Source organism: Tamandua tetradactyla, chromosome 2 (genome assembly GCF_023851605.1).
Source record: "Tamandua tetradactyla isolate mTamTet1 chromosome 2, mTamTet1.pri, whole genome shotgun sequence".
NCBI classification, from domain to species: domain Eukaryota; kingdom Metazoa; phylum Chordata; class Mammalia; order Pilosa; family Myrmecophagidae; genus Tamandua; species Tamandua tetradactyla.
Window position 1 is genome coordinate 200552186 of NC_135328.1, and position 12686 is coordinate 200564871.

General features: G+C 40.8%; 1 protein-coding gene across 2 annotated transcripts in view; it reads right to left on the reverse strand.

Annotated features, from left to right (window-relative positions):
• MAN1C1 (mannosidase alpha class 1C member 1) overlaps positions 1-12686 on the reverse strand; it is a 143609-nt gene that overhangs the window by 122384 nt on the left and 8539 nt on the right. The window lies entirely within an intron of this gene.

The following is a 12686-nucleotide window of genomic DNA, read 5'->3' on the forward strand; positions in this document are numbered from 1 at the left end:
GTCTCTTCCTAATCATGGAAACTTGAAAATCGTTCTTCTTCTAAGCCTCAATCTATAAACTGGGAATCTGCTTCCTGACTTCCAAATGATGTAAGGGGTAGTGGTTTAATAAACATCACTATTAAACCCTCAGACTGTTCATAAGGTGGCACCAGCTTGGCCCATTTGCCCCAAGGGAGGCCTCTGCAGACGCGGGATGGGTTCCTGAAGCTGGGGTACTGCAACAGGCGCCTACCCCAACACTGCCCGCCCGCACTGGGGCTGCTGGGGGATAGGGTGGACTGCCTCCGGGTCTCTCCAGGAGCTGGCAGAGCCAGGGGCATGAGGACAGCCCTGAAGCACCTGCCCCAGCCCAAAGGCTCCAATGTCAGCCTTTCTGGTCCTCCGTGACCCCGAGAAGGGTGCTGAGCTGGTCAGTACAGGGACCAGAAGGCCCGTGGAGCCCTGTCATGTGCACATTTAATTCCCACACATTCAACTCTTTCTGTCTCACCCCACCCCCAGTCTCTTCCTTCTCCCTATTACTCTCGTCCCCTCAAACCAGACTTTGGCCTCCACAGCCCCAGGGAGAGAGAGGCCACAGCTGAGAAGCAAAACAAACAAGCTAAATCCTGGCTTTTGAGCTTTCAAGGGCCTGGGTTCTGGCAGTGAGAGGTTTTCAAGAGTAGTTTTGATGAAACGTGACTTCACCTCACATGCTGACTTCAGAACCGAATCCCAGGAAGGAAGCCATCAGTTACCTCGGCCTCAGGAGAGGGTCACTGCTTGGCGTTGGGACACGGTACCACTGTACCAGAGCCCAGCAAAGCAGTCCCCACCACCCTGATCTGTGTGCTGGGCCTGGATCTGCCTCCTGGTCTTAACTTGTAACCTGTCTGCACCATCCAGGCTCAGGACCTCATACCTCATGCCCACAGGCACCACCCTGACCGGCCTAAGCCCACCATGCTGGCCTCTATCCCCAGGCCCCCTCCTATGAGACTTCCGATCCCACAGTCCCATCACATCCAAGAGGCTCAACCATTTGGGCCTGCTTCCTCTCCCTGCTCACTCTGATGTCACAGGTCCTGGCCACCCCCCAGGTGCTCACTCCGAATGACCACACTGCTACACCAGTGGGGCTGGCACATGCCACCCTAAAAAACCAGCAGTCTCACCGGCCCCTTAGTGCCACCCAGCACCTCGGCAGCCTCTGCTAATGCAAGTCTCTCCAAGGCTTCGCAGCTGTGCTGAGGGAGAATGGCCAGGTCCTGGCCCAGCAGGAAGGCAGCACTGTGGGTGTGTATGGAGTCAGGAATTCAGATGCTTTCCAGCTTCACTGGCAAGATGGCTAAGGGGTCATCTGCCAATACAAAACCTCGAGAGGCCCAAACCACTTTTGGGTAAGGCCAAAAAAGCCAAAACTACCTAGTAGCACAAGATGGGGGCTGCCTTGGTACCAGACCCAAGATTTCTTCCAGAAGTAAAGTCCAGCTAAGGAGCCTCTGTTTTCAAACCTGGGCTGGGGCCAGGAAGCTGGGCAGCTTTTGCCTCCATGGTGGAAGCTCAGATATCAGTAAAAAATCTGAGAAGGTGGCCAGGATGGGAATGCCACTTGGACATTCCTTGGACAGCAATTTCAGTAGGGATTTGTCAAATGACCCTCCTGTGCTGGTTTGAAAGGATGTATGGACCCTAGAAAAGCCATGTTTTAATCAAAATCCCATTTCGTTAAGGCAGAATAATCCCTATTCAATATTGCATGTTTGAAACTTTAATCAGATCATCTCCCTGGAGATGTAATTTAATCAAGCATGGTTGTTAAGATGGATTAGGGGACAATATGTCTCCACCCATTTGGGTGGGTCTTGAGAAGTTTCTGGAATCCTATAAAAGAGGAAACATTTTGGAGAATGGAGATTCAGAGAGAGCAGAGAATGCTGCAGCACCATGAAGCAGAGAGTCCACGAGCCAGCGACCTTTGGAGATGAAGAAGGAAAACGCCTCCCGGGGAGCTTCATGAAACAGGAAGCCAGAAGAGAAAGCTAGCAGATGACGCTGTGTTCACCATGTGTCCTTCCAGCTGAGAGAGAAACCCCGATTGTGTTCACCACGTGCCTTCTCACATAAGTGAGAAACCCTGAACTTCATCGGCCTTTTTGAACCAAGGTATCTTACCCTGGATGCCTGTGACTGGACCTTTCAATAAACTTGTTTAATTGGGACATTTTCTCAGCCTCAGAACTGTAAACTAGCAACTTATTAAATCCCCCTTTTTAAAAGCTGTTCCATTTCTGGTATATTGCATTCCAGTAGCTAGCAAACTAGAACACCTCCTTTCAATATTCAACGGCTTGATTTCAAGAGAATATTACAATTCAGTGGAGAATTCCAGCCAGAAACTGAGAATGTGGTGGTATCTGCTTGGCCACTGCCAGCTTGTTTGTGGTCACTGGGAAAAGACAAGCTGCATCTTCACTCCTCTAAAATTTCTTCCTTTCCTCGACAGCAATGGAGATGAAACTATGCCCTTTCCCACCACGGGTGGCCTCTCTTTCATTGCTGAAGGAACTGACCTGCGAATCTTTGGTGTGTGCCAGGCCTGAGGTAGACACATCCAGTTCCCACAAAGGAGATGGGGATGCTGTGAAGACTCTCCTCGGATAAGAAGCTACAGTGCAGGACTCACTCAGCAACAGGCCAGGAGAAGAGTCACTTAACCGTCCTCAGGTTGGCTCCTGGACTTTTCATGAGACGTCAGCAGAAAGCTCAGAGTACCCATTTCTTCTTAGTGGGGATCAAATGTGAGTGCTAACATACATCAGAAAACCAAGGGGAGAAACAGACTCTCCAGTACTCAATGCCAGCAAGGAAGGAGAGCTTAGGGGTCTGTGGCCAGTGAAAACAGTCCTCGGTGAACTGAAGAGGGGAAACAGGAGGAGAGGAAAACAAGTGCAGGTCCCTTGGGAGAGGTCATGGCTGAAACTCTGACCTGAGGCTGGGAGATGCCAAGAGTTCAGTGGCCAAAGAGCCATGGCAGAACCGGCTCGTGAAAGGAAAAAGGAGACTGCATGTGACTCTCTTGGTCCCTCTGCCAACTCCAACCCACCCCCAAAACTCTGGTTCTTCTTTAAAACACAGGGATTCCCAAAGGCTCTGATGCTTCTGCCTTTCAGTCTAGGTTTTCCTTGAGTGACTCTGCACTCAAACCTTCAACCCCCAGCATACCCAGCAATGACTTCTAACCTACATCGCCCGGCACCATGACTGCACCCGTTCCAAAATCATATTTCCAGCAACCCATTAGATATGCCCACCTAGTTTTCACAAGCATCTCACTTTTAACGTGTCTAGAGTTAAATTTCTTTCTGCCTCCCAGTGATTGCAGTCACCATTTACCTCAGGTAGAAGCCTTGGCCATACCAAAATTCACTTATCACGTTCACCCCTATAAAACCTCCCAAGATCCTGCACACGGAGCTTTCTGCTACTACCCTTGTATTTTCCACATGTTTCTGGAAATACACCCCTCAAGCCCACAGCTCACATCCTCTGGAGGTGACTAATGAGTCCTTTGTTCACACCTTTATTTGGGCACTTCCATGGTGTTACATGACTGTTACATTGTGTTACATGGTGTTATTTGACTGCACATCCATCTCATCCTAACTAGATGTTCTGCTCGATGACGGCAGATGTCTCACCCTTACATCTCAGCATCGAGGGCTTTGCCTGGCACCCATTAAGAACAAAGCAAGTTCCCTAAAAATGTTAAACTGGAATGAAACAGATAAGCAGCAGACAGTTCTATTCTTCTCACTGCATATCAGTTCAACTACATTATTTTTCATAAAGTCTGGTTTGGACCTGTTTGTCAACTAGATTTCCAACACGATTCAGCCCTGCAAATTCCAGCAGACACATAAAGGCAGCTTCTAGAACAAAAATGATTGGGGGAAAAAACAGTAAGTAACAGGTGAGACTGAGGCATGCACTGAAGCAAATAAAGAGAGAGGAGGCTGAGCCCAGAAAACCCACAGTCTCTCTTCAATCTAAGGAATGGCATCCAACTGGGAGAACTGGCAAAGATGGACCCATACAGAAATGTCTCAGCATCTAATTAAACATTTTAGACTCCACTGCACACGGGAAGGAAACCTACATCCCCCACGGATCCCTGACAAATGAGTCATTTCCAATCAATCTATCACCATAGTATCTGGGTATCGCAGGATGATGAAAATAAAAACCATATATAAATGAAAACCAATATACAAACAATCATCTCCCCACCCAGGCCTCCAGGAAACCACAATCACACAGCTCTCTAGCTACAGCCATCTGCCAAGTTCCAGCCCCATCACTGCTTCTGCAGACAGAGGTGTTTGAGTAAGAACAGTTTAACATAAGATTTAACAGCAGAAGGAAATTTCTTCTCTGAAGCCTGACTTTCCATTAATGTTCCTCGGCTAAATGTCCAATGTTTGAAGCCTGAACAAAATAAGTTTGGGACAAATAGGACATGTTTTATACACAAAAGACTGCATCTTGACAAAGGTGGAAAAGTCACAGGTTTCCTGCATAGAAACGGAGCTGTTTGGGGGACACTCCACTCATCTTTAGCATATTCTCACCCCTGCGGCTTCCATTCTATCCTGACAGTAACTCCCAGGTTAAATCAGCCCCTGGCATGGCAGAGATGACATATGAAATATCAGAGCACCACTGAAGTGGAAGCCGAACACCTGGCATCGGACTCAGCCCTTTCACTTCTTCAGTACTACTTCTCCTTCTCATTTTTCCTGAGTATCAGTTACTGGATTTTACAGATAACAATCTGTTCTGCTGACCCTCAGGACCTCTGTAATGCCCAAAGGGCGATGTGAAAAGGCAGCTCTGTTGACTGGAAATCAACAGAGAGCCATAGCAGGGAGGGTGGTGGCCTTTCGGGAAATCTTACAATATTTTCATTTCAGATGTTTATGTCCTGTCAGCTTCCCTTCCCTCCTCCCCTCCCCTGCCTCAAAAAAAGATCTAGACGGGTCAGGCAAATATTTATGCAGCTCACCAATGTTTCCTTATCTCCACGCATTGGCAAGTGGTAAGAAGTGATTCAGGCATATGGCAATATTAGACGGCAAAATTCCTTAAAGTCAAAGAGTCATCTTTGCATTTTCTTCAGTTAATTTTGTATAACTGAGGCTTAATAGATAGTTCATGCTTTCAATATTTTTCTTAAAGTTTTAATAAATCCACAGCTTCTCTTCTAATGTTAACAGCATGTGTTCTTAACTCTAGAAATCTGAGTTTAATTGAGACTTTTTCCCAGTCCATTTCTTTCTTACCCAATTCTGGTCTAGGTCCTAAAACATACTGAAGATTTCCGACCTCTTTCATAAGTGGGTAAAAGGGAAATATAGCCTGAAGGGAGATACATCCTAGGTTAGTTCTAAAGCACTTCTGCCCATTAAAACCACCTGGGAAGTTTTAAAATATCTCAATGCCCAGGGTGCCACCACCCCCCACCCCCCGACCAATGAAATCCAAATATCTAGGCAAGGAAGGCAGACAGTAATATTTAGTCATCTGGTCCCCGCCCCCCCCCCCAGGCAATTCCAGACTACAATAAAGTTCAGAATTTCTGCTCTAGAGATTCACAACACCAGTTTTTTTGGATACTTACCAAGCCTATAACAATTTCCACTTTATTCCATCCCAACGTGAAAACCTTCCTCTAAATTATCACCCATCAGCCTTGAGATGATGTAATAGAAATAGGGACAATCTAGGTGTCAGGAGAAGTTTAAGTCCGTGGGCCACAAGTTAAACTGATGGACCTTGAGCAGGTCGCTTCTCTTTTCAGAGTCTTCATTCTTTCATCTATAAATGGGATTGCAGTCCATGCCCTAAGACTGCTGTGGGCCCCCCCCCATGGGATGCTAGAGATGTATTAAGAACATCACACATGCAAGACATGTCATCCCAGCCCAGTACCCTCTCCCCCTCCCCCACCTCACGTTCAAAGCAGACCCCACTGGAGATTCTTACATTTAAAAGACAACAGGTGACACTGAAGTTACAGAGCCAGAAACTCCTTTTCTAATAAATAAGAAGCTTCAGATTCCAAGGGCTGACAAGCTGGAATATTGCTCCTGCTGGTTCCAAATGTAAGAGCACTTTACTTGGAACACAGAGACTCTCATTATGCTTTAATCTAATCCAGTGCCTAATCGCAGGAAATGTCTAAGGTTGTTTTTCTTCCTCAGCCCTATTTGGATTGATGCCACCCTGGTACCATTTTTAGTTTCTCCAGGATTGATAATCAGACACAAATATTCTAGGATGATTCTAAGGGAGGTTATTACATAATGCCATCTCTGAGAGTGCAACGGTGTGAGGTCTCTGCCCCTTATGTAATTAGAAGATGGCCTATATCTGAAACTGCTAAAGAAGTCTCTAGACCGAGTGCTATTTTCCTGCCAAAGCATGAACCCTTCCCTATAAAGGGTTTCCTTATACTCTGAAGTAGCAAAATCGATTCTATTTTATAGGCTGCTCTCTAAAAGATCTGGTTCTAAAAGCAAAAACCTAAAGTCTTCTCTTCCCCTTGATTCTTATAATTAAAAACCAAGACTACTCCATAGCTGTAAGGTATGTGACAGACATGGAGAATGGCTTCTGGGAGAGTTGTAAAGGAGGAAGATTCACTGATTCAGGTCAAGAATACAAGTGCAGAAAAACAGAAAAAGGTGCCAAAATGTCTTCCCAGGAGATCAGCATTTACTTGGCAAAGTTTCACTTAACCTCTGAAAAGCTCATTCCAAGAGTGGATTTGGCAGGGTAAGGTGGGGATAGGAGACGTAAATAACAGACTTATGTAATGAGACAAACAGAATTAAAGGCAGCCTTTACAGTAAAGTACTGTACAGAACACATTTTAGGACTTCCTTCAGCCACGTATATTTAGATTTCCTGGGATCACTAATTCAGGAAATCGCAGCCTATGTAAACAGCTCATTTTTTAAATGCGGAGATTTACAGACCAAAATTTTAAAAGTAGTCATTAGACTTAAGGTAAGAGCAAATATTTGATAGATTCTAAAATCCTGAGAGGAAAGGAACACTAATGGAGGCTGCCGAAGCATCACATATAGCAACATTTCTTCCAACCCCTAAAAGCACACAAACAAAGAATACACAAATAATTTAGGATGACATCAGCCAGAAACTAGGAGACCTCTTGAAAACTGTTTTCTCAGCTCAGGACACAGTTTCGATACAAAGCTACATTTCACTTGCCAATACCAACTACAAAAAATAAATAAGAGTTTTTACATAGCTAAACTATACTAAAATCTTTACATTAAAGTTCATGCACGTGATTCAGGAGTCTTTAGAGATCTACTAAAAGCCTGGTTACTTATACTTTCCTTATAATGCCAACAAGATAGATTAAATGGTTTCTTGGCCAATTGTAGGTTAGAATATAGCAAGATAGGAAGAACACAGAATAAAGCTGCCAGAGGCAGGTATCCTGACAGCTACAAGAAGTCATAACTTCGCAGAGGTGGGAGGGAAACTTCTTAAAAGCAGATGAATCCAGAATCTCAAAAAAAGCAGCATCTACAATGTGTAGCATAGGCAAATGGGACCCATTCCCAGGAGAAAAAATAGTCAATAGAAATAGATCCAATGATGACACTGATGTTAGAAATAGCAATAAAGAATACTTAAAAACCTATTATAAATATGTTTCAAGACTTAAAGGAAGGATGGAAGTGAACGAACAGATGGGAAATATCAGAGAAACAGAAATAATAAAAAAGGTCCAAATGTAAATTCTAGAAATAAAAAAATACCTGAAATACACAACAACAAAAATCACTGGGTAGGATTAACGTCAGATCAAATATGATAGAAGAAAAGATTAATGGACTTGTAGATAGGTCAAAATAGCTTATTCACACCAAAGCACTGAAAACAGGATTAACAGAGACTCAGTGACCTTTGGACAGTATCAAGCCACCTAACATATATGTAATTTGAATCCTAAAAGAAGAAGCAATAGATTGGGGCAGAAAACATATCTGAAGAAATACGGGCCCCAAATTTTCCAAACTTGATGAAAAATAACCCACAGACATAAGAAATTGAACAAAACCAAGCAGGACAAAGACAACCACACCTGGGAATGTTATAGTCAAATTGCTGAAAACCAAAGATAAAGAGAAAATCTTAATAGCATCCAAAGGCAGGGGGGAGAGAGTACTTGCAGGGGAATGTCTTGTTATTGTAAGGGCTTTATATCATAATAAAATGATATATTATTTCAAGGTACATTTTGACAAGATAAGGATGAAAGTTCTAATCCTTAGAGTAACCACTAAAAACAAAAACAGAAATATAACTACAAAGTAAATAGATAAGCTAAAGTAGAATCATAAGTATTTGATTAATCCAAAAGAAGGCAATATAAGGAAAAAAGAAACAAAGAGTACATGGGACTAATAAAAATTAAATTGCTATATGATGTATTTAAGCACACCTAGATAAATGTTACATTAAATGTAAATGGACTATACACTACTTAAATGGCAGAGATTGACAGACTAGATAAAAAAGTAAGACCCAATTATTTGCTGTTTTACAAGAGTTTTACTTTAGATACAAAGATATAGAAGGATTAAAAATAAAAGAATAGAAAAGTTTATACCATACAAACACTAATCATGGGAAAGCTAGAAAGGTTCTATTAATTAGACATAATAAATTTTAAGACAAGGCATATTATTAGAGATGAAGACATACATTTACAATGTTAAGTGTCAATTCACCAAGAATTTAAAATAATCCTAAATGTGTATATACCTAATAACAGAAACATAAAATATATGAAACAAAAACTGAAATAGCTAAAGGGAAAAATAGACAAATCCACAAGTATAGTTTGAGATCTCAACAATCTTCTCTCAGCTTTGGATTGACTAAGTGGACAAATAATCAATAAAGATATTAATAGTCAAACAACACTATTAATCTATCTGATAAGTGACATTTACAGAATACTACACCCAATATCATACAATGTACAGTCTTTAAGTGCATATGAAACATTTGACAATATAAACCACTTACTAGGTCACAAAGCAGTTATCATGTTCCAAAGGACTAAAATCAGAATATGTTCTCTGAGCACAGAGGAATTTAGTTATACATCAAAAGAAAGATTATCTGGAAAATAATAAAAATCTAAAATCAATCATCTAAACTTATACCTTAAAGAGGCTAGAGAGTGAATTAAGTCTGAAATAGTAGGAAAAATATATAGAAAAAAGTAAAATTTAAATGAAATTTAAAATTGGATACAAAAACTCAAACCAAAGGTTTATTGCTTGAAAAAAAACAATAAAATTGATACACTACTAGCTGGAGTAGTTTGAACAAAGAAACTGAAAAAGCAATTATTAACATCAGGAATGAAAAAAGGGAACACCATTACAGATCCCACAAACATTAAAAGGAGAATAAGAATCTTAGGAATAATTTTACTCCAATAAATTCCACAACTTCAGCGAAATGGGAAAATTCCTTGAAAGATAAAATGATAAAACAGACACAAGAAAAAGAAATTCTGAATAGCCCTATCTGTAAAAGAAATTAAATTTATAATTTAAAATGTTACACACACATGCAAACTTCTAGACCCAGATGGCTTTAATGGTGAATTCTGTTAAACATTTAAGAAGGAGATAATATTAGTGTCACAAACGCTCTAAAAACCAGAAGGAAAATTTTTTCAGCTCATTTTATGATGTCAGCATAACCCTGATACCAAAAAGCAAAGAAAACTATAGCCCTATATCTCTCATGAACATAGAAGCAAAATTCTTTAATAAAATATTAGGAATCAAATGCAAGTGGTTAACACTAAAAAAAAAATCAACAAGATTCGCCATATTAGCAGAATTAAAGAGGAGACTCATATCAGCATGTGGTGGTTTGAAGCTGTTATGTACCCCCCAAAAGGCCATGTTCTTTTAATCCATTCTTGTGGGTCCAGAACCACTATGGGTGGGACTTTTTGGTTAGGTTGTTTCAACTGATATGTGACCAACCAAATTCAAGTTGGGTCTTAATCCATTACAGTAGTCCTTTATGAGAGGATAAAAGGTAGAAACATAGAAAGAGAGAAAGCTTAGAGAGAAAGGCCCCAGAGATACAAAGACAGGACCCACAGATGCTCAGAGAAAGCCACTGAAACAAGGAGCTGAACGCAATGAATTCCAGGAGCAAAGGACCAACAGACACATGTGCCTTCCCATGTGACAGAGGAAGCCCAATGCAGTCTTTCTTCACAAAAGTATCTTTATCTTGTTGCCTTAATTTGGACATTTTCACAGCCTTAGAACTATAAATTGGTAAACTAATAAATTCCCATTGTAAAAGCCATCCCCTTTCTGGTATATTGCATTCCGGCAGCTTTAGTAAACCAAAATAGAGCATCTCAATAAACGCAGAAAAACATCTGACAAAACTCAATCCCACTTCTGATAAAAACTTTCAGCAAACTAGGAATAGACAGGAACCTCCTCACCTCACAAAAAGCATCTACAAAAAAACCTACAGCTAACATCATACTTAATGGTGAAAGACTGAATGCTTTTCCACTGAGATCAGAAACAAGGCAAAAATACCAGTTCTCACCTCTCTTATTCAATATTGTACAGGAAGTTTTAGACAGTGTAATGAAGCAAAGAAAAGAAATGAGACATACAAATTGGAAAGGATTAAGTAAAACTGTCTTTATTCACAGACAGCATGCTAATATACATAACTTATCCTAAGGATCCTAAATTAAAAAGACTATCTTCACAACCTTGGAGTGGGGAATGATTTTTTAGAATGGATACAGAAAGCACTAATCACAAAAGAAAATAATGATACACTGGATTGCATCAAAATTAAAAGCTTCTACTCTTTAAACAAAGCACCATTAAGAAAACAAAAAAGCAAGCCACAGATTGGGAGCATATGTATTCGTGATACATATATCTAGACAAAGGACTTGCCAGTATATAAAAAGAAATCCTACAATTCAATAACATGATGTTCTAGTTTGCTAGCTGCCAGAATGCAATATACCAGGAACAGAATGACTTTTAAAAAGGGGAATTTAATAAATTGCTAGTTTACAGTTCTAAGGCTGAGAAAATGTCCAATTGAAACAAGTCTATAGAAATGTTTGATCAAAGGTATCCAGGGAAAGATACCTTGGTTCAAGAAGGTCAATGATGTTCAGGGTTTCCCCTTTCTCTCTGGAAAGGCACATGGCGAACACAATCACAGTTTCTCTCTCGGCTGGAAGGGTACATGGCAAGCATGGCATCATCTGCTAGCTTTCTCTCCTGGCTTCCTGTTTCAGGAAGCTCCCTGGGAGGTGTTTTCTTTCCTCATCTCCAAAGGTCACTGGCTTGTGGGTTCTCGGCTTCTTGTGGCTATGTCGTTCTTCTCTGCTCTCTCTGAATATTTCATTCTCCAAAATGTTTCCTCTTTTATAGGACTTCAGAAACTAATTAAGACCCACCCAAATGGGTGGAGACACACCTCTATCTGATCTAGCTCAACAACCAGTCTTGATTAAATCACATCTCCAGAGAAACGATCTAATTACAGTTTCAAACATACAATACTGAATAGGGATTAGAAGAAACAGCTGCCTTTACAAAACAGGATTAGGATTAAACATGGCTTTTCTAGGGTCCATACATCATTTCAAACCAGCATAGATGATAAATAGCCCAGTTTTAAAGGGGGGGCAGGCAGCAAAAGATTTGATCCAAGCACTTCAACAGAAGGTATACAAATGGAAAATAAGCATAAGAAAAGATGCTCAGTATCATTAGTTATGAAGGAACTGCTAATAAAAAATACAATGAGATATCACTGCATACCACATAGAATGGCTAAAATTAAAAAGCTCAGCAATACCAAGTGTTGACAAGGATATAGAATTATCACACATTGCCAGTAGGAATAGAAAATGGTCTATCTACTTGGGGAAGGTATTTACAGTTTCTTATAAATTTAAACACATATTTATCCCATGAGTCAGACCGTCTACTCTTAGATATTTATACAAAAGAAATGAAAACATGCCCACACAAAGACATGCCCATAAAATGCTTACAGCAACTTTATGCATAATAACCCAAACTGGAAACAACCCTAATGTCCAACAGCAGGTGTACTGATAAACAAATTGTAGCATGTCCACACAATGGAATAAATCTCAGCAATAAAAATGATGATCTACTGATAGATACAACATGGATGAATTTCAAAAACATTATCTTTAGTGAAAGAAGCTTTGCAAAAGAGGGCATATGCTATACTATTCCATTTACTTGACATTATAGAACAGGCAAAACCAAAACCTTCTGATAGAAATCAAAATCAAAACAGTGGTTGAATGAGACAAAGTTGGGAGGAAGGTGCTCTGGGGAAAGGGCAGAGAGAACTTTCTGGGGTGATGGAAAAGTATCTTGATAGAGTATGGTTTACATGGGTTTCTGGATGTATTAAAACTCAGCAAACTGCATATTTTAAGACCTGTACATTTAAGTTATACCTAATTAGAGAAATAGCACCTACATCATAAGGTTGTTGTGAAAAAACAAAACAAGAACACAAGGCACAGACACAGAAAG